The sequence below is a fragment of the Lissotriton helveticus genome, chromosome 3_1, assembly GCF_964261635.1.
Source record: "Lissotriton helveticus chromosome 3_1, aLisHel1.1, whole genome shotgun sequence".
NCBI classification, from domain to species: Eukaryota; Metazoa; Chordata; class Amphibia; order Caudata; family Salamandridae; genus Lissotriton; species Lissotriton helveticus.
The window spans coordinates 215,964,007-215,983,459 of NC_136061.1; the positions used below are offsets into that span (position 1 = coordinate 215,964,007).

The 19,453-nt window shown below is 49.9% G+C and overlaps 1 protein-coding gene across 1 annotated transcript in view; it reads right to left on the reverse strand.

The window, feature by feature from the left end:
- The window catches only part of MMP28 (matrix metallopeptidase 28), a 515,249-nt gene that overhangs the window by 35,185 nt on the left and 460,611 nt on the right, over nucleotides 1–19,453 (reverse strand). The window lies entirely within an intron of this gene.

The window sequence follows — 19,453 nt, forward strand, 5'->3', positions numbered from 1 at the left end:
GTGTGGCGCAGCAGCCAGGGTGCCTGTCTCTGGACCACAGGGTGCACTGTTCGATCCCCGGCTCCGGCGGCCGGTTAGCCCAGCACCATGTGACTCTGGGCAATAGCTTGCTTAATCTTCCCGACAGCCCCAAGTGCTGGGACACCTCTTTCGGAGGTAGCTGTGCGCTTTACAAATGCTGGCAGAATCTGATGGCAAGGGCTATCACCCAAGGGTATCACATCAGTGTCACCTCCTGTTTGACAACAGGGTACACATGCCCACACAGAGACTTACATACAAATAACACATCTTATTTGAAACACACATTCACCCCTGGGGCATCTTGGCGCTAAATAAAAGAAGTCTACTGTTATTCAACTCAGTAGTACTCTAATTATGGACTTTGGCAGGAAGAACGGCTGGGTGAACCCGCCGGGATTTGAACCTGTGACAATGAGGTCAAACACAGATTCTGAAGGAGATGAAATAGCCCACTTAGCCACTACAAATTGCTACACAAGGATAAAAATGTGCATGAACACAGGCTTAGTGAAGCTGGAAGTGGAACCCAACATGTTCTCATTCAGTTTCCTAAAATCTCCAGCCAGGGTCAGCTTTCTTTTTTAGCATATCAGGCCCTTGCACACAGGTAATGGCAATTCTTGGGTCTGCAAAAGATGGGCAATCACCATGCAGTTAGGTTACATGTTGATTTGCCATGTTTTGCAGGTGGCGTGCCGACAGTAACATTGTATATGTGATCATGGCAGTGGCCTGACACAGTAAAGGTTGCAGATGTTGTAGGTCAGGCACTACAAGAACAGCCACTAAGTTGTGCAACTAGCTGGTGGCTGAGTGGCTTTGGGGAACAGGGGAAAACTACTGTGTAAGAAAACAAGTTACTTACCTGTAACTTTAGTTATCCAGTATTGGTAACTTTCACAGATTACCATAGCTTGTATCATTCCCCGTCGTCGAGATGGGAGTCCCCGGTATACATAAAATAGAAATAGGTACAAAAAAAGAATTCGGCCTAGGCCCCCTTCTAGGTTAGTAGCATATCCACCTCTTTGTAAAAGAGACCAAATAAAATGAACAGCCAATCAGAACGGCCTCACCCCATAGAATCTTCCTGAGAAAGCCTCAGAACCTCAGATTTTCGTAGCGGTTGTGTTACAGTATAACAGAAGATGCTGAAGGCTGAGCTTTTCCAGAGGAGGAGGGGAGGCGCATGGGAATCTATGAAAGTTACTAATACTGGTGTACTAAAGTTACAGGTAAGTAACTTGTTTTCCCTCTCCAGTTTTGGAACTTTCATAGATTCCCATTGCTTGTATCAGATTGCAAGATGCATCATGTTCAGAACAGATATAAATCCCACACAGTCAATGGGCAATAGAACAGTAATCAATCATCAGAGAAGAAATATTAAAAGCATCTAGACTTGCAAAATGTGTGAACAGCATAAGCAAACAAAAGGAAAGAGGGTTAGAAGGGAAAGCTCACCACTCATTGAAAGTGGTTCCTCGGGACTGCCTGCCCCACTGCAGCGTCACTACCCGTGGAGGAATCCAAGTAGTAATGCCTTGTGAAGGTATGGGCACTGCTCCAAGTCGCTGCTCTGCAAGTGACCCTGATAGGCACTCCGGCGAAGAGAGCTGCTGAAGACGACATAGCTCTCATAGAATGCGCCCGTACCCACCCCTCAAGGGGCTTGCCAGCCGCTTGGTGACAATACTGGCTCACGCTGGCAATCCAATGAGCAATCCCTTGCTTTGAAAGAGGTAAACCTTTGCGAGGAGCACTGAAGGCCACAATGGGTTGTGTTGACCTCCTGAAGTCTTTGGTACTCTGTAGATTGAACTTCAGACATCTTTGAATGTCCAGAGAGTGGAGTGCCCTCTCTGCTGGCCGAGGAAAAAAGGACTTGAGAATAACTGGTTCATTCAAGTGAAAGTCTGAAGGTACATGTGGAATGAATTTATGATTTGTTCTCAGTATCAAAGTCTCTTTCTTAAACTGTAGGAAAGGTTCCTGAATAGTGAGAGCATGCAGTTCACCCACCCTTCTGGCAGATGTTACGGCGGGAAGGAGGGCCACTTTCCATGAGAGGAATTTAAGGACGGCCCTATGAATCGGTTCAAAAGGATGCCTCATGAGCGGAGTAAGAACCAAGTTAAGCTGCCATATAGGCGGTAGAGGATTTACTGGAGGGAAAACCCTAAAAAGTCCTCTAAGAAATTGTTTCACAATCCTTGCCAAACAGAGGGAAGGTCCAGAGGAAGTCCGTCTGAATCTAGAAATGGCCGCAAGGTGTACTTTGATGAAAGAATGAGCGAGACCTGATTTTGCCAATGCCAGAATGTACTGCAAAATTTGATGATGTGCAGAAGAGTAGGGATGAATGTTTTCTTGTCGGCACCAAAGGCAGAAACGCTTCCATTTCAAACGATAGGTCTTATTTGTTTTCGGGGCTCGAGCCTGAGCAAGTATCTCTCTACATTCTGACGAGATATTTAGATCTAGAAATTCTCGGTGCTCAGGAGCCATGCTGATAACTGAAGAGAACTCGGATCCGGGTGTACCACTTGGCCCTGGGACATCGTCAGCAGGGAATAATCGGCTGCAGATGAACTGGACGGTCCAGGGTGAGTAGAAGAGGGTCTGTAAACCAAAACTGGCGGGGCCACGCCGGGGCCACCAGAATCATTTTGCAGGGTTCTGCCTTGAGCTTCCAGAGAAGTCTGGGAATCAGTGGGATCGGAGGAAATGCGTAAACAAAGGCGCCTGACCAGGCCATAGAAAGCGCATTCCCCAACGATCCCGGATGGTGATGCCCGCTTGTGTAGTCTGCTTTTTTTGTTCTCTGGAGTGGCAAAGATATCTATGGGCGGAGTGCCCCAGAGTCGGAAAATCTCCTCCAGAGTGTTGTGGTCTAACTCCCACTCGTGGCTCACAGATTTCAGGCAACTGAGCGTGTCTGCTGTCTTGTTGAGGACACCTGGAAGATGCTCCACTGTGAGCAATGTCGCCTGCTGGATTGCCCATTCCCAAATCGCCTGAGCCTATTAGGATAATCGACGAGACCTTGTAACTCCCTGCTTGTTTACATACTGCATGGCCGTCATGTTGTCCACACGGACCAGGACGGATGATTGACGAATCCGCGGAAGTAAGGCCTGCAAGGCGAGACGAATCGCCCTGAGCTCCAACAGATAGATGTGAAGTAGCTGATTCTGGGGCAGCCAGCAGCCAATACTTGAAGGTCTTTTAAGACCGCTCCCCAGCCTGCCAGTGAGGAGTCTGTTGTAATTATTAGAGGAGCTGGGGTGACCCTGAAGGTGAGACCCTGGGAGAAATTGTCATTGTTCATTCACTATGCTGCCGCCTCTTTCATAGGCTGAGTGATTAGGATCTTGTCTTCGCAAGAGCCGTCTGCCTGGCGCCACTGCAAATCCAGTTGCTCTTGGAGGGGGCACATTCGTAACCTGCAATGAGGAATTAGAGGCATGCAGGACGAGATTGACCTAAGGAGAGACTTGTAGAGGCAAACTGAAAGTGACCCTCTTCGCTGCAACAGACGAGCTGAGGTTATCAGCTTATCAGCTTTATCTGTCTTTCCTTTGAAGGGAATGCTTTGCAGCAAGATGTGTCCAGAATGGCCCCCAAGAACCGGGCCGATTTGGACGGGCACAGGACTGACTTTTCTGTGTTGAGCTGAAGCCCCAGTTGACGGAAGAGCTGTGTGCAGGTCCTGGCAGCTTCTTCCGCTGCGTGATGAGACAGAGCTTTTAGGAACCAGTCTTCCTGGTAAGAGAAGACCTGGAGCTTCTGCTTCCTGAGAAACGCCAGCACAGGGGCTAGTATCTTTGTGAAAATCCGCGGAGCGGATCTGAGTCCGAAAGGCAGGACCTTGAATTGAAAGAGGCTCTTGGCTACTGTAAAGCGTAAGAACTTCCTGTGGCCAGGGTGGATGGAGACATGAAAGTATGCGTCCTCGAAGTCCAGAGTGGCCATTTAATCTCCCGGATTAAGGAGCCGCAAAATGTCGTGTAAGGAGACCATCCGAAATGAGAGCTTGATGGGATAGGTGTTTAGCTCCCTCAGATCTAAATTAAAGTGCTATTTTTCTACGGTCTTTTGAACTAGCAAGAACCGGGAGTAGAATCCTTCTCCCCGTTGAGATCGAGGGACCAGTTCTATCACTCCTTTGAGGAGTAGTTGGTACGCTTCTAGACGTAGATGATGAAGATGTCTGGATTCGATGGCGCGAGGGGGCTTGGATGGTGGTTGATGTTGAGTATGGCCCGATTGAACTATATACCGAACCCATCGATCTGATGTTATTAGTTGCCAGCTTCAGAAGTATTGGGTTATCCTGCCCCCCACTGGTTTTACAGGGGACCAAGGAACAGTAGAAAGAGCCAACAAGCCGCTACTAGCGCTTAGAGGAATCCCTCCCCTGGCACCCCGGTCATCCTCTAGATGAACGAGAGAAAGAAGATGATTGGCCTTGTCGTTGAGTATATTGGGGCCGGTATGATTGGGAGGGCTGCGAGTAAGAGGAATAGCGCTGTTGTTGATATCCGCCTCTGTAAATGTAAATGTAAATGTAGGTGTACTTATATAGCGCAAACCTGTCACCCAAAGGGCATCCTGGCGCTTGCTTAGGGAACCCGTCCTGGTATTCCCCTGTGAGAAACCCCGGCAGGGTGTCCACAAGGTGAAAGCCAGGCATCCCGCCGCGAGGGGCCGTAGTGGAGATTAAGCAAGCTATTGCCCAGAGTTGCAGAGTGTGACCCCGTGATTCGAGTAGGCACCGGAGCGAGAATTGTCGAGTCCGAGGAATTTTTGAGCCCGAGACCCACCGAGGCGGGGAATCAAACCCTGGTCCACGGTCGATCTCAGCTTCCGGGCCTGCCGCCTCTAACCACTGAGCCACGCTTCTCCACAAGGAAGGTGAGGCCTCTACCCCTAGCTCCACGGAAGGGGACCTTGCGGTATTGTAAAGTCCCAAGGGATTTTGCAGTTTCCATACCTTTTTTTATATCCTGCAGCGCATCATCAGTGTGCTTCCCAAAGAGCGCCTAGCCATCAAAGGGAAGGTCCAAGATCTTAATTTGGACTGCAGGCCGAAACCAACTTGCACAAAGCCAGCCTTGGCGTCGAAGGACTGCTGCCCCCGCTAGGGAACGAAAAGCCGTTGTGGCAATATTCATTGCTCAGTCTATTATCTCCGAAGATGTTCTCTCTCCCTCTTGGAGGATCTTCTTAGCTTCCACTTTAGAGTCCTCAAGCAACATGTCCATATAAGGCCATCATTGAGACCATTGTCAATCATGCTTGAAGCCGTCATTGTCGACGTGGTAGCCGTCGACACCATCACTGTCGTCCTCCTCGTCGACGGCAACGACAGAGTAAATAGCGCATGGCGTCCTCGTCGACGCTGATCCCTTCATCACTGGTGGAGACGAGGAAACTCTCGTCAATGAGCCCGTCGACGGAGCCAAAGAAGACGCTGGCAAAGTCTTGGAAGTCGTTGTCAACGGAATAGATGTTGTCGTCATCGACGAGCAAACTTTTTTCTCAGCTTTACCACCAGGTGGGACAGAAGCTGTTTTTTTTTTAAAGTTTTCGTCTTTTCAGGAGGAGGAGAAGAAGAAGAAGGCACATAGCTCGCCTTCTTTTCCAGTGCCGCTCCTGGGAGAAGTCCTTCCCTCTCTTTTACACCTTGGTGAGGAGATTTGATGGGACTACACCTGTCAGACCTATGAGAGGTCTTTTGTAAGGCTTTGAAAGTGGGGTCTGAAGAAGTAGAAGGTGAAGACCTACCCCTTTTTAGAGACCTCCTGGAGGAAGTAGCAGAGGAAGCGTCATTACTATCACTGGAGACTGTATCCTTCCTTGACTTAAGCCTCTGGAGCCAAGTTAACAGACATCCCTCACGGTCTCGCAAGGTCCGAAAGATTATGCAGTCAGCCGCTTTATGGTCAGGATACAGACAATAGATACAGTCTTTATGTTTGTCCTCCACATAAAACCTCTTCTTGGAGCAGGTGGTACAAGCCTTGAAGAGAGTCTTCTTCTCCTTGTCTGACATGTTGACCACATAGTGTAGAGTGTAGAGAAAAAACAGGTTCAAGGTAAGGGTAAATAGCAAAAAATGGAGCAGAGCTCAGTGGAGACTCCCTTGCATGACGTGCGGGAGAAAATCTGAGGCTCTCTCGGGAAGGTTCTATGGGGTGAGGATGTTCTGATTGGCTGTTCATTTTAATTGGTCTCTTTTACAAAAGAGGTGGATATGCTACAAAACTAGAAGGGGCCTAGGCCTAATTTTGTTTTGTACCTATTTCTATGGCTATTTTATCTATACCGGGGACTCCCATCTCAACGATGGTGAATGATTTAAGCAATGGGAGTCTATGAAAGTTCCAATACTGGAGTAACAATTGGATCCACTCCTAGCTGACTGAAAAATAACCCATTTTTTCTACTTCAAAACAAAATGTTTGAAGTGAGCAGGTGTGATGTAACACTCATGCCATTACACATACATTTTGTTTTTTGCTGTGGTCAGTCGTTGGGATTAAAGCTATGCAGTATTGTTTCTTGAGAGTGCATTAGGCAGCACTACGCAGTTCCATCTCCAATAGGTGGCAGGCATGAAACTGTGGTAGAGCTTCAACCCCTTGCCCTGTAAAAGCAGTTCTACCAACATCTAGAGAACTTACATAGTTTTCTGCGGGAGAGGTAGGATTTTAAAGAAACAAAGAGAGGAGTATCCCATATGAAGATAAAGGACAGACGTATCTGGAGGGCAGGTTTTTTGGCAAGAAGGAGAATATTCATCCTTTTGTTTAAAACCCCTCACTCACCAGCCTAGTGGTGACATGCTTCATCATCGGGGTCCACCCTGGCGTCCTAGGGTGTGCTACGACACCTGTACTACAGTGGAGCGGGTTGTGACTGTGGGTGTGAAAAAATCAAATGTTAAAAATTGTGATATAATTCCTCCCAGGGGAATAGGAGTGATCTCAAGTCCACATTTGAGTGAACAAACTCCCTTACTCTCTCTTTTGATTGTAGCAGGATTTTAAAGAACACAGTCAAAAAAATGGTCTTTGTTTAGAGGTTGAAGGCCAACATGGCTGATGGACATTGTGCCTCTTCTACAATGTTATGAAAATTCTTTTGGAAGAATCAAATGCTGATATTGAATGTAGTTATGAGCCATGCTGCCATTTTGAACAATGGCAATAATGCCCCCAGATCTGGTTTGCATAGCAACTTCTTGCAAGACCTCTTAGTCATATAAATAAAAGCAATGTACAACACACCTCGACCACACAGGTGCAATCAAGTTCATTATAACTTAGAATATCTTATTTTGAACAAAGTTGATTAAATCTAAGGAACTGATGGAAAATTGTAATAACATTTTCCTGACCAACTGATCAAAAATAAATTAACCGCTGGTACAGACTCATGGTATCTGGGTGTCAAATCTCAGAGGTGGCAGTAGAGCTCACCTCTTACACACTCCACCAAGAAAAAAATGGTTCTCTTGCAGGATGTGCCATGCACTTACCGGTTTAGGGGAGGAGTTTTTGCTCTTTAGATTCATCTGGCACACCTCCACTCCTGCATCGTCATTCTGGTTGCAGGAGGCTCTTGTAGACGCAATGCTAACAGAAGCACAGAGACCAGATTTGTAGGAAAAGCGGAGCAAAATGGTAGTGGCCACGCAAGGAAGCTCTCTGCTGGCAAGATCCATACATTTTAGAGCTCCTTCAGTGCAAAGCCAGAGGGATCCCTGCAGCAGGACAGCTGGCTTATGAGGCCAAATCACCAGTATGCAATGCTGGCTGCAGAGATAGTCGGAGACTATGAAGGGATGCCAGTGCAGATGGTGCATGGAGGCGTAGAATGAAGGAAGGAAGCTGACCAGTGCGGGGGTTAGAGACAGATGGTGACATCACAGTACTTTTACAGCCATCATTAACCAAGCAAATGTTTGGGTACATGATGTCAGTCAATATAAAGGTAGAGTAGGAGGTGAGGTATGGAAAAAGTGATGGGGGTGATAAGAGACTCAAGAGCACAGGTTATGGGAAAAATGAAAATGGTGAACGTGACGAAGGTGATGAAGTCGAGTCAGAAATTTAATTTTAACTTAAAATAATTCCAGCTGATCCCTTCATCCGCTACTCACAGAATCAATCAATCAATCAATCATGCCATTTGTATAGCGCACTACTCACCCGGGAGGGTCTCAAGGCGCTTGGGGGGAGGGGTATGCTACTGCTCGAACAGCCAGGTCTTGAGTTGTTTCCTGAAGGCGAGATGGTCCTGGGTCAGCCGAAGGTGGATGGGGAGGGAGTTCCGAGTCTTGGCAGCCAGGTAAGAGAAGGATCTTCCTCCGGCGGTGGCTCTTCGGATGCGTGGTACGGCTGCGAGGGCGAGGCTGGTGGACCGTAGCTGGCGGGTGGGCGTGTAGAAGGTCAGGCGGTCGTTGAGGTACTTGGGGCCCAGGTCGTGGAGAGACTTGTGTGCGTGGGTGAGGAGCCGGAACGTGATCCTCTTGTCGACGGGGAGCCAGTGCAGGTTCCTCAGGTGGCTGGAGATGTGGCTGCGTCGGGGGACATCCAGGATGAGTCGGGCGGAGGCGTTCTGGATGCGCTGGAGTCTTTTCTGTAGCTTGGCTATGGTTCCGGCGTAGAGGGCGTTTCCGTAGTCCAGTCGGCTGGTGACGAGTGCCTGGGTGACAGTCTTCCTGGTCTCGGTCGGGATCCAGCGGAAGATCTTGCGAAGCATACGCCGGGTGTTGAAGCACGATGAGGAGACGGCGTTGACTTGTCTGGTCATCGAGAGGGAGGGTTCCAGGATGAAGCCCAGGTTGCGTGCGTGGTCGGTTGGCTTGGGTGCGGTGCCCAGGGCTGGGGGCCACCAGGAGTCGTCCCAGGCGGAGGGCGAAGATCCCAGGATGAGGACTTCCGTCTTGTCCGAGTTCAGTTTCAGGCGGCTGTCCTTCATCCACTCGGCGACGTCTTTCATCCCTTTGTGTAGGCAGGTTCTGGCGGTGTCGGGGTCGGGGTCTCTGGTGAGGGAGAGGATCAGCTGGGTGTCGTCGGCGTAAGAGATGATGTTGAGGTTGTGCTGGCGTACGATGGCTGCGAGAGGTTTCATGTAGATGTTGAAGAGGGTGGGGCTGAGTGAAGATCCTTGCGGGACGCCGCAGATGACTTCGGTGGCCTCGGAGCGAAACGGGGGGAGGCGGACTCTTTGTGTTCTTCAGGCAAGGAACGAGATGATCCTCTCCAGTGCCTTCTCGTGGATACCGATGTTGCTGAGGCGCTGGACTAGGATGCGGTGGCAGACCGTGTCGAACGCAGCGGAGAGGTCCAGGAGGATGAGGGCCACTGTTTCCCCCTTGTCGAGCAGGGTCCGGATGTCGTCGGTGGCTGCGATGAGGGCGGTCTCGGTGCTGTGGTTGGCTCAGAAGCCGGACTGCGAGGGGTCGAGGGATCCGTTTGTCTCGAGGAAGGCGGTCAGCTGTCTGTTGACGATCTTCTCGATGACTTTAGCAGGAAAAGGGAGGAGCGAGATGGGGCGGAAGTTTTTTAGATCGGTGGGGTCCGCTGTAGGTTTCTTCAGGAGGGCGCTGATCTCTGCGTGCTTCCAGCTCTTCGGGAAGGTGGCGGTGTTGAAGGAGGCGTTGATGATGTTCCGGAGTTGGGGTGCGATGGTGGAGTCGGCCTTGTTGAAGACGTGGTGTGGGCAGGGGTCGGTCAGTGATCCGGAGTGGATGGTGTTCATCGTGCGGGCTGTGTCTTCGGTGGTCACCGTGGTCCAGGTGCGAAGGGTGGCGGTGGGGGGCGTTGGTTCGACGGTTGGGTGCGTGGGTGGGGCGCCGAAGCCGTTGTGGATGTCGGCGATCTTGCGGTGGAAGAACGAGGCGAGGGAGTTGCAGAGGTCTTGTGACGGAGTGATGTCGTTGGTGCCGGTGCTGGGGTTGGAGAACTCCTTGACGATAGTGAAGAGCTCTTTGCTGTCGTGGGCGTTGTTGTCCAGTCGTTCCTTCAGGGATTTCTTCTTGGTGGTGCGGATGAGCTGGTGGTGCTTGCGGGTAGCGTGTTTGAGGGCGGTCATGTTGTCGGTGGTCTGGTCGAGGAGCCAGGCTTTCTCGAGGGTGCGGCAGGTCTTCTTGGAGTCCTTGAGGTCGTCGGTGAACCAGGATGCCTTCTTGCTTCTGGGTCTGCTGGGAGGGTTCTTTAGTGGCGCAAGGTCGTCGGCGCAGGCGGTCAGCCACTGTGTGAAGTTGCGGGCAGCGTTGTTGGGGTCCGTTGTGTTGGCGGGTGGGCTCTAGCTGAGGGAGGTGGTGAGCTGGTCTGCGGTGATCTTGCTCCAATTCCTGTGAGGTACCTGTTGCGGGTGTTGGTGGGTCGTGGATCTTTTGAAGCTGAAGTGGACGCAGCTGTGGTCGGTCCAGTGGAGTCCGGTGGCGTGGCTGAAGGTGATGTACTTGCTGGAAGAGAAGACGGGATCAAGCGTGTGGCCGGCGTAGTGGGTGGGGGTGTTGACCAGTTGCTTGAGTCCGAGGTTGGCGAGGTTTTCCAGCAGGGCGGTGGTGTTGCGGTCCTTGTTGTTCTCCAGGTGGAAGTTGAGGTCCCCGAGGAGGATGTAGTCAGTGGAGGGGAGGGCGTGCGGGCTGATGAAGTCTGTGATGTCTTCGCTGAATTGTGTGCGTGGTCCCGGGGGTCTGTAGACGAGGGTGCCTCTGAGGGTCGTCTTAGGGTCGGTGTGAATCTGGAAGTGGAGATGTTCGGCTGCGGCGAAGGAGTCGTTGGCGTCGGTCGTGATGCGGATGGTGTTCTTGTGGACGATGGCGATGCCACCTCCGGTCTGGTTGATGCGGTCCCTCCTGATGATCTTGTACCCGTCCGGGATGGCGATGGCGATGTCGGGTGCAGAGGAGGCGTTCATCCAGGTTTCCGTGAGGAAGGCGACGTCCGGTGATGTAGCGTCGAGGAGGTTCCAGAGTTCCACGGCGTGTCTGTGGACGGAGCGGGTGTTGATCAGGATGCACTTGAGGTGGTTGCTGCTGGTGTTTGTCTTGGCGGGTGCGGGGCAGGTTCGTAGGCAGGTGAACTTGCAGGTGCAGCAGGTGAAGGGTCCGTGGGTGCGTCTCGGGGTGGCTCGGCAGCAGGCGTGGGTCCGGCCGGCATTGAGTGCGTTGAGAGTGGCGGCGTCGTAGGTCAGTCGGGTCGTCTTGCCTCGGCGGGGAGGGCCAGGGGTCCTGGCACTGGGCGCGGGCCAGGCGCGGACGGGCGCAGACGGGCTTACCTTTGGCGCACCTTCGGCGCTGAATCGGCGCTCCCGCTGCGCGCGTCCGCTGCGCGGTCGCTCTGGGGGCGTCATAAGTAAGGAGCCGGGAGGGAGGAGCAGCTGGGTGGCGGGAGCGGGGCGGCGAATGGAATCACAGGGGGGTGGGGCCGCAGGGAGGCAGCGGCGGGAAATTCCAAGAAGCAGCGGGCAGCGGGAAATTCCCAGCAGCAGCGGGAAATTCCCAGGAGCAGCGGGCAGCGAGCGAAGGAATCTGCAGGCAGGAGGCGGCAAAGACAGGCAGGAGCGGCAGCAGTGAGTGGGGCGACCAAGCCCTGTGGAGGGCTGAGCGAGAAGGTAGGTGGCAAAGAAAATTTCTAGCTACATAGTCAGATTTTGGCTATATGCTTCATTTTGACAAAAGGTTTGTTCATGTTAGAGACAGATGGTGACATCACAGTACTTTTACAGCCATCATTAACCAAGCAAATGTTTGGGTACATGATGTCAGTCAATATAAAGGTACAGTAGGAGGTGAGGTATGTAAAAAGTGATGGGGGTGATAAGAGACTCAAGAGCACAGGTTATGGGAAAAATGAAAATGGTGAACGTGACGAAGGTGATGAAGTCGAGTCAGAAATTTAATTTTAACTTAAAATAATTCCAGCTTATCCCTTCATCCGCTACTCACAGAAGGTAGGTGGCAAAGAAAATTTCTAGCTACATAGTCAGATTTTGGCTATATGCTTCATTTTGACAAAAGGTTTGTTCATTTTGTGGCTCTTGGTAAATTTGAGGCCTTAGGCACACACCCTAAGGAGAACAAAGAATCAGCTTCATCACTAGTACATTAAGTTATCCAGCTGATCTTGTCGTTCTGCCTCGGTGCCGCACTGGCACAGCAATCCCGGCTGTGCAAAGACAAGTTACAGGATAGTCTCTGATTTTGATCGATTTCAGTAGCGAAATTTAGAGGCATGGCGATGCCCCCATGCCTGCTTAGGATTAAATAGCGGGATGGCAGAGTCCTACTTGTATTTTCTGTGTTTTTTTCTTCGACTTACCCGAAGACTTCAAGCGCAATGATGGTTGACCTCAGGAGAGACTTCTGGGTCCTTCCAGGGTTAAAAACTTGATGTTTTGGGAGGTGACATTTCCCTTGCATGTTGAATTTTATGAAGTAAACCTGTCTCAAAGATGAAAGGTAGCTCCAAACCTGCATCTGGTGGCATGGAAAGGAAGGAATTAAGGTCAACATGAAGAGCGCTGTCTATATAAATACGCACATCATTTTATCGAGTAGAACGGCATCAGTGCGAAGCTGCAAGGCACCTCCTACATGCACATAAAAGTACTGCTCAAGTTTGCGGATATAGTCTGACAACTGGGGAATATTCCAAAAGTGAAGAATCTGCAGTTAATAGTCTATCAGAAGAAAATTATAATTGTATAGTGGTGCAGTGTATAACTAAACTGCCATCTTATTATACAGGGTAATAACACTTTCTCCAGAAGGACGGGAATGGTGGGAGGGTTGCTGAGGAATCTGCAAGTGATAGAGTACCTGCCAGAAAGTAACTTTTTCTTCAGAAATTTACTTCGGACTGCAGATTCTTCACCGCTGAATAGATTCCAAAGCAATACCCACAGGAGAAGGGTCTCTAGAAAGATTTATTTATTTATCGAGTTTTATATAGCGCTTTACATGAGGTTCCACAAATTTACAAAATGACATCAGTTACAATTTACATCAGTTGTAAACCAGGAAATCTTGGAGCACGGAACAGTCAAATCCACTTTTCCTTTTCACTTTGAAATCCAAACACTGCTTGACTAAGAGTGGTAGCTAGGACCACGTAGCCTTTTTGTATGTGTCTGCCACAGACCAGTAGGCAAACAAGGGTACGAAGTTCCTCTGAAATAACGGAAGGAGAAAGAGGGGACAGGGGTGTTATGTATACTAAGTGTATCCCAGTAAGGGGAGCTCCCCTTGTTGGAACTAGGGCTCCCACATACCTAGCAAGCTAGGTGTCATGCTTCATCATTTGAGCCTGCCCCTCGTCAGGTCGGCGCTGCAATACCTGACGGGCACCCAAACGGGGCTCTTTGACGGGGATCTTTTGTTCCTGCCGATGGGTGCAGTGGGGGTGAGAGGCCTAGTGAGTGTAGATGTGAAGTGTGTGAGTCTAAAATAGGTCAATTAGTCCTCAGCAACCTTTATTGGGGAGGTAAACTGCCTAACTTAAAAGAGTGAGAGGGGCACAGGACTAGTGACAATGTGCCTAGTTATACATGCCCTGCTCTCAAGTGATCGACATGTTTCGTGCCGTTAGAGTCATATAGATCAGGGCATTTCCTCAGGATCAAGTGGAATGCTATCTACACTAAAGAGGGAAGTAATTTCTACATACCCAAATCACAGGTTAAATGACCTACAAGTAAAGCAAAAAGAAGAAATGTAATGTGTTAAAACATGGTTAGTGCAGGCTTACTGTGTCCCTACTATCCATACCTACAAGTATTCCTGTTATAATGGACCAGACATACTAGTGAGCATTCCATATTGTAACTGAGTCATGCTACCACAATCGTGTGCTTAATGTAAGGCATCTCAAATAACTATGCAATTGAGTTTTAAAACAAGGATGATGCTGTGGTGAACTATATCAAGGCAGAGCTAAGACTCATCTGTATTGCAAGCAAACTGTACCTGCAACAGTGAGTCGGCGGAATTTAGAAGGACACCGATTGGGTCCTAGGGAACAAAAGTAAAATGTGTTAAAAGAGAAACAACAAGCTTGTGGCTCACGGACCACAAGTCTGTATGGGTCTGAGCTAGACTCTGAGTTAAACACCCGGGAGGCAGCTAGAGCACTGAAGGAAAGCTTGGCTCCGGTCCTGGTTAGTCACCGGTGACCCTACACCTCAGAAGGGCCCCACGTGTGGTACAGAGCAGGGGCACGACAACCACCCAATGCCGTGCGGCTCTCCCAGGTCATGGGGGAGCCAGAGAGCCAAAGAGCACCGTGGGACAAGGGCGGACAATCAACCCCAATTCACACACAACTGGCAGGAGTCCCCGGTCAGAGGAACATGTGCCACGCTGCAGTCACGGCAGCGAGCAAACACCCCATGTAGCGTTCATATCAGCCTAGGGGAGAGAGCAAGGTTGGGAATGACTCACCTGCGTGTGCCCGCTTCCTGCGTTCTACCTACCCTGCCGCTGACACCGGGATGGTGGCAGGGAGAGTAGAAGTAAAGAGCATTCCAGTGACGTCGGTGTCATCATGTGTGTCCTGTATTGATGACATGAGCGCGTCGTACTGTAGAGAGGGAGCGTGTACCAGCCAGCTCCAATGGGTGTGAGTGCTGGTGTAGTGCCGATCAGTGTGGCGGCCATTTTGCAGTGTACCAAGAGTTAGGCATCTCTAATGCGAGATCTGCTAGTTAGTAGTGATAATAAAAGCGGTATTGGGGATACAGAACTAGAAGTGGTCTGTAGAGTATCAATCATTAATGGCTCTTCTAAGACATGTATGCTATGATCTTGAAAGCACAATAGTTATGTGTTGGACTTGGCTCTTTTGGCAGGTTCACCCCTAAACTTTTTGCTGTGATATGTGACTTGGTGTTGGTTGTTTTTGGCTCCTGCGCACTTTAACACTGTCTCCCAGTGTAAAGTGCGTGCGCACTGAGTGCATGTTGTGAGATTGGCCTGCCCTCCCATAGGAATGCATGGGGAATATGTGTGTCCATGGTAGTTCCTGATGTGTGGGGAGTGCATAGGTGAATTTGGTATGTGCGGACTCGTGTGATTAAATGCTGCACAATGATGTGCGTGGATTTAATGTGTCTGGTATGGAAGTGCCACTTCTAGAAGTTGACATGTCTGTGTAATAAATGTGAATTGACTGTCTGGCTTGTGATTGGCTGGAGCTGGCTGGTGTGCCTGGCTCCAGGAGTCAGGATGGGTCTGCCCCGGTGGTGAATGGAAAGATCTGCATGTTGATGGGAGGGATGAGTGCACCAGGGACCTGAATAGGGCTAGGCCTTCTCTCCACAATGCTGGCTCCGCCCCCTGTGGTGCGTCTGATGTCCCTAGCCTGTCCAGTGAATGGGGAGAGGGGCTGAGCACAACAAAGTGCTCCAGAACCAGCTGCGTCTGGTTTTCCCCCACCCTGCACCCTAGAGACAAAGGAAAGTGTGTATAAAAAGGGGCTGTGATTTCATGAAAAGTGTTCTCTGTCTGATCCTGACTTGAGGGGGGCCTGCTGTTGCTGGGCGCCAGGAGGAACTGCCACTGGGGACTGCCTCCCTGCCTGGAGGGCCCTGTGAGCTGGCCCCTGGGCCAAGCGTTTGCCCCCCCTTGCCTGCATTCTAAGGACTTTGTTCTCCATGCGCCTGGGAAGCGCTAAAACTTCATTGCCAAGAAGTGCTGGCCTTTGGGGCTGAGAGCACTTCAGCTTGGAACTACAGCACGGAGCTGCGAGCGCATTCCCGAGGGATTCCCCGGCGTGGGGATCCCCTTTTTCCTCATCTTTGGTGCGGGTGCCCATCCCGCTTATTTGCCGTACTTCTTAAATCTTTGGCAGGTGCCCACCCTGCATGGTGTGCCTAGCAGGTACCTACCCCGCTTGATATTACAATTTCTGAGGGTGCCTACCCCTCGGTTGCCCCGACAAACTTCACCGCCGCCGGCCCGGGCAGAGTGTTGTGCCCACCTACTAGCCGCGCTGGGATTGGTCCCCGGCTCGAGGGCTTCCCCATGCGCACCCAGGAAGCAGGGCGGGCCCCGGACAAGAACCAGGAAGCGTTCTGCCTCCCCAGTGAGGCTCTCCCGAGGGAGAGAGCCCCGCCCGCCACCACCGAGAACACCCGGCCCCAGGAGCAGGACCGGGTGAGAAGGAGTGCCCCGCAGCCGCTTGCAGGCCGTCAGAGGGGCCCGGTGAGTGCGGGCGTCTCGGGGCAGGGGCACCGATTCAGGTGAGGAGCGACCCCGGATAGCAGCGGGTCGTTCCCCTGCTCAGTGAGGCACTTTTCTTTTAGAGCCTGAGAGGCTCCACCAGTACGGGGGCATGTTCTATAGGTAGAGCCTGATAGGCTCCAACGTGTGGGCACATTTTGTATCTAGAGCCCAAGAGGAGAGCCAGGGTGCACGCTGGTGCCCCGGCTCAGTTCCCCAGCTGCTCAGCACTTAGTGGGCAACTGCTTCGTTTAGGCCCTGACCAGAACCTATGACCAGAACGATTACCTCAAATTCTCACATACCATTTTTGATGTCACTGTTCCTTTCCTGGATATACACATCATACTCAGTGCGGGAACCATAAATACTTCATTATACAAGAAACCCACTGATCGCAATAGTTTACTGTTGTACAAAAACCATCACCCAAAAACACTAAGCGATAACCTACCGTTTGGTCAATTTTTGCGTATTAGACACAATTGTACTTTGATCACTGACAACAGAGAAGCCGAGAACCTGGCCTCCAACCTCAAAGCAAGAGGCTATCCGCAGAAAAAAGTGAGTGACTCACTAAAGAGAGCAAGGAACAACCCTAGAGAGACTCTTCTGGAGGTCCACCAGAAACCTACCAGTGACACATTGACCTGTGTGACGTCGTTCACCCCAGACTCTACACGAATTAAGAAAATCATCTTAAAACATTGGCACATCTTGATTACAGGTGATTTACATTTAGCGAAACCTGGGATTGCATACAAAAGAACTCGCAACCTGAAGGACACCATGATACACAGTAGACCTAGTGTTGTATATGAATTTAGGACCCTAGTGTAATTTTTCCGATTCATGCCCATATATAGGTATAAATCACCCTATCCTTATATAGGCATAGAAATCATAACCATATTTAGACTTAGCCTATGCAGTCCAAATACGGCATGGCTACTTCCACTAGTTCTGAAAATCCACAACGATTTCTTGGAAAAACCCGCCTTCAGCATTCAGGGACTTCCCCTTGCTTGAATATTGATTTATCCAAGAACTCATGGAGTTTTCAAAGAACTGAGTCTTTGATTACGTTATTATGTCCATCCTTACTTCAAACTAGGCACCTTCAAGGTATAAATATGCCCACACTTGCCCAGGCAAACCACACGGTGGTTTGGAGCAGTTCGACTATCTACCTACACGACACAGCTCGCCGAAGCAAGTGCTGAAGGAAGCTGCCCTCCAGCAGAGGCATTGAGAAAGACGCTGTCTTTTCTCTTGCCGAGAAATCCAGCTCCAGTGTTTCCAAGCGACCCTTGCGGGTTGTTGGAAAATCGAGTCCTGAGAGAGAGATACCAGACTCCTTTATTCTAAAACCAAGGTACGGAGCCGATTAGACCCATAGAGAATTCTCTGATAGATTCTTGGCAAAAGAATACTGAAACTAAGCTACACCTCACTTACTTCTTCCCTTGTACTAGACCTAGGTTAGGTACACCGGGGTAGGCGTATTTCAGAAGCACTAGTTGAGTACTTTTAGTCTTTATTAATTAATGTATGTATTCTATGTATTTTATGGCTTAGAATTCATATCATGCTTTTACAGTATTATTTTATAATACTCTTCGTACTGTACGTATTGTACTTTGCAAAAAGTATTACCATTGTAGCAGTTCATTTCTTATGCTTGAGAAAGAAGACTATTCCATAAATCCTTTTATTGAAAACGCCCGTCTCTCTATTTCTCTGCACCTCTGGTGAAAGCATGCACGATTGACTGAGTAAAATAACTATCTATTGTTTCCACGACTCTGAAGATATGCTTTATCTTGGGGAAACAAAGTTGTCATGTTTATGCGGTTGTGAGAGACTAATCCCTTCTTGTGAATTCGAGAAAGTTTCTAGTGACCTCTGAGCTAGCTGGCACTCACAATTAAGCCTAATATATTCGATAGACACCTAGTAGACCTCAGTCCTACGTCAAATCTATAGTATATGTTATTCCAATGCGCAGAGCCTATTGGGAATATAGGAACTACACTACACTAGGAGAAACAACACTGATACACAGAGGACTCTGTCGGGTCTCCCGGCAGTCACTGGACATTACCTCCTCGTCAGTCTACCTCGCCACATGATTAACAAAGTGAGCTTCAGCTCCACACCAGAACCCTCCAAAACAAAAAAGTCAGCCTCCCATGCCTCCCATCCCTTCCCAATATGGCCGACCCATACACTCCATGACCACTATAAGAGGCGGGCCGGGCCAACCCCAAAGCCTGTTTTTTTAGTTCTGCACACGTCTTTCCAGATGAGTCAGGTAAGTGGTGCTGTAGCGATCACGTACCGATTCCGAGGGCACAATGTGCTTCACACGTTTCCCTCTTCTTGTTGCACTAAAAGAATGATAATAAACGCAAGAAATCCGAAAGAGGAACCACTAGGGGGCGAACAACGCGTTCGGAACTACAGGTTCCAGAAGGCTAATGCCCAGACTTCCGGAAGTAGGATTTGGCGCTGCAGTCCACACAGAGGCTACAAAGCCCCTCCTCATCAGAGGATCGGGGCTTGACAAACTTTGTTTGTTCTCGGAGTTCCAAGAGAGAACTTTTCTTTCTGAAGGTCCGCACAAGCTTTGGCTCCCGTTTTTCTTATCCCACACATTTCCGAGTTCTGACAACTGCTGGCAGAGTGAGATTCATGAAATCAGACCGCGGAAGGTATTCCCCGCAGGAGAGCGCAGAGTATCAGACTCTCCCTTTCAAGGCTGCCAGCGTGTTTCAGTCAGAGCCCTGGGTTTCTCTGCCTGCGTTGTTTTCTATGCTGAACCAGTGAGGAAACTGGAGCGGCGCCATGAAGAACAGTGCATTGGATTTTTGTCAACGCACATAGGATTCAGGTATTTAGGTTGTTAGTGGGAGGACGTTGCACACGAAAGCTCTTTTTGGCTTTATCTGACCTTGCTGATTTTTCCCTTGCTTATTTTTGGCCTTGCTGATTTATTAGTTTTTTACTGAACAGACTTGTGGTGAAGAAACTGCATGTTTCTTTTCATTTTCGAACTGAAGGTGTTTTTTCTGCTGACAGTAGTATGGAGTGTTGCTGTTTGGAGCGTGTCAGTAAGCCAATCCCTCATTGAGTTTGGCATGATTGACTTTCTGTGCTCCCGCCTAAACCCTTGTTTCTGGTCTC